Here is a 2,775-nt window from a genome sequence, read left to right as displayed (position 1 = left end):
TTTTTGAGTTGGTCTGTTAAAGCTGGTCTGTCTGTTCTTCTAGCTGCAAGGAACAATCTCTGGTTCCTGGCCAATATTTATCCTTTAACACATACAACAGCAGATTGTCCCAAACCACCTTGTTTCATGACTCTTCAAGACCAGGTATAAAACCCAAGATGAGCAGAGTGATTCAGGGGATTCTGCTGATGTCCACGGGTATTGCTGGGCAAGTTAATACTTCTGAGAGGTGATTCCCCTGCTCCCCAAAACCCCCTGCAAATGTCTCATGCTCTAAGTTAGAGTTGGATGGAGAGTTGGACAGTTCAAACTTAGTGCTTGAGTAGCCACCCAGGTAATGTTGAACGGATTAAAAGTTAGAGTTTTGAGTAAGAACAGAATTGATTCACCCAAGTGCTCACACTGACCCGAATGACTGAATGTCACCCCTACCTAAACTAGATGTTTGACTTAAACCTCCTGACCCCTAACTACACGCCATAATGAACCAGATTGGAATAGCTTTCCCAACAGCGCTAACCCCCAATTTTACACCCTGATCACATCCTTGTATCCACTCTGCCACCCCTCCCACTGAGACCATTCAGTACCTCTACATCTCTCCTCTTCTCACCAGCTGCTTCCCCCATTCAGTCCTTCTCTGACTTTTATACGGGAAATCTGAACTTGTCTGAAAGCACCCATTGCAGGAAAAAACAAGAAGTGCGGCTTGTTCCTCCCCCTTGATTCTACAGCACTGTCATAGAGCTCTGTGAGAGACTATATTCTGTATGGTTGTAAAAAGCAGGCTCAGAGGACCAATCAAGAAAGGCAGAGCAGACTTGGGTGCAGGCAAGTTCATGGAGAGAGGTAATCGAAGATGATTTTCATAGGCCATTATTTGACAATTGATCATCTTGGTGTAAGTGGGAACTTTTTTGAGCAAATTGTCCCATCTTGTTTCCCATTTTGTAAGCCATGGATTTATAAATAAACTGCATGAAATTGTCATTTACTTTGGCTTGTCCAAAGTTTGTGCACTGAGATATAGATGGGTTAATTCATCAATCAGTGCATCTTTGCACATGAATTTGGGCAATGTTGCTCATGTCTTACTTGAGGACTGTCGATGAGCTTAGTTCATAAATACTCTCATGAGGTGCCACTTGTGAGGATGGGTTGTTGCTGAGTGATGACTTCACATTGCCTGCTTGCTCTGAGAGATACAACCACCCAGTAATTGTGTGTTGCAAGAGAACTAAGTAGAAATTGTCAGACAATCAAAGCTGGAATGCATCAGCATATTGGCAGTGGTGAGTTGGTATTGTGCATTTAGTTTGCTGCATGGTACTCTTGCTGCTTCTTCGAAGTCAGAAGTACAGAGGGATTTTCTGGAGGAAACCCCTTCATGGTTTGGAAGCCATTACTTCTTCACAAATGGAAGTCCAAAGCAGATGGGATCAGTTTTGAATGGCATCATGATGGCTGAGACGCATTGGACCAAAGATCCGGTTGCAGTGCTGCACTGTTATGTGAACTGCATGCATGAAAATAAATAGCCAAGTCAAACAAATGAGAAACATAATCCAAAACTTGGAATTTGGAAGTACTTTTTGGGAATTGACACTTTTGAGAATTGGGATATTATTACTGAATGCTTTTAGTCTCCCCAGCTACTGTTGAAGTAAACTAGCAGTTTTGAATGTGAGAATCACTGATGGACAATTGCTAGTATTTGTATTTATAGTAGATGAAATCTTGTGAAGAATGTCTCCTGAACAGATTCCATCTTCCACTCTCCATAAATAACTTTATGTAAAACTTGTCTCATTCTGGTTGCAGATTTTACTCGTAGACTGAGGGAGAGAGAACTAATTAAGATCTTTCGGTTGCCTTGGTTGACCAGCTTAATTGTCTGTATCATTGCTTTGGTGCCACTTGTTCAACAATGTCTTATAGAAGCATAGGTGGCATAAGCAGCCAAACAAAGCACCAGGTAACATGGGTGGCAAAGAAGATAATAGAAATTCACTAACTCTGTCTCATTTACAAAATCAAATTGGTGAAATGGATAACAAGAAACCTGGGTTTTTGCCCTTGGGCAACTTAATGGGATTTGGCTACTGATCAGAAATATTTACGGAGTCTCTCTAACCCTGATGGTGGAATACTGGCATCCATTGGCACACAATGCAGCAATATCTTCCTTTTACGATAGTCATCTCTTTTTCAGGTTTATCCATTGCCTCATTCTTCCCCATATCAGTGATCTCCTCAAGCTGCGCGTGATATAAGGCATGTAACACATGATCAATAGTTGGAATCTCAAAAGAGGGGCAACAGCATTTTTTTGTTTTCTGTGATGACTTCTTTCTCCTCAAGCAGTCAGAACATAATTTGGAATAGTGAGCTAAACTTTCCCAAAAGCGTATGTTCCAATCAAATGCCTTGCACCATGCCTATGGTGTCAGTCAATAAAGTGGTTACATTGCAGAGATGAGTGTGGACAGGGAATAAAAGATCAAAAACCATTTAATTAGCTTTGGCTTAAGAAGAGAGTCTCACCCTCGTAAAAGGACTCATGTACAGATGTTTTCAAGTTGTGACAAAAAAAAGGTTTCAGTCATGGCGATTGTAGAAGGTTCTGAATGGACCAGGAAGGAGAACAACAGGAAAACAATCATTTCAGTGAGGAAATAATGAACTCCCTGGGTTTGAATATTTGTGAATGTTATCCCTGCGGAATAAGATGGCATTTGGATTTGCTGTTCATTTATGATCTTTGATAACTCTGGT

The sequence above is a fragment of the Stegostoma tigrinum genome, chromosome 40, assembly GCF_030684315.1.
Source record: "Stegostoma tigrinum isolate sSteTig4 chromosome 40, sSteTig4.hap1, whole genome shotgun sequence".
NCBI lineage: Eukaryota > Metazoa > Chordata > Chondrichthyes > Orectolobiformes > Stegostomatidae > Stegostoma > Stegostoma tigrinum.
Note: the sequence above shows the minus strand (reverse complement) of the source record.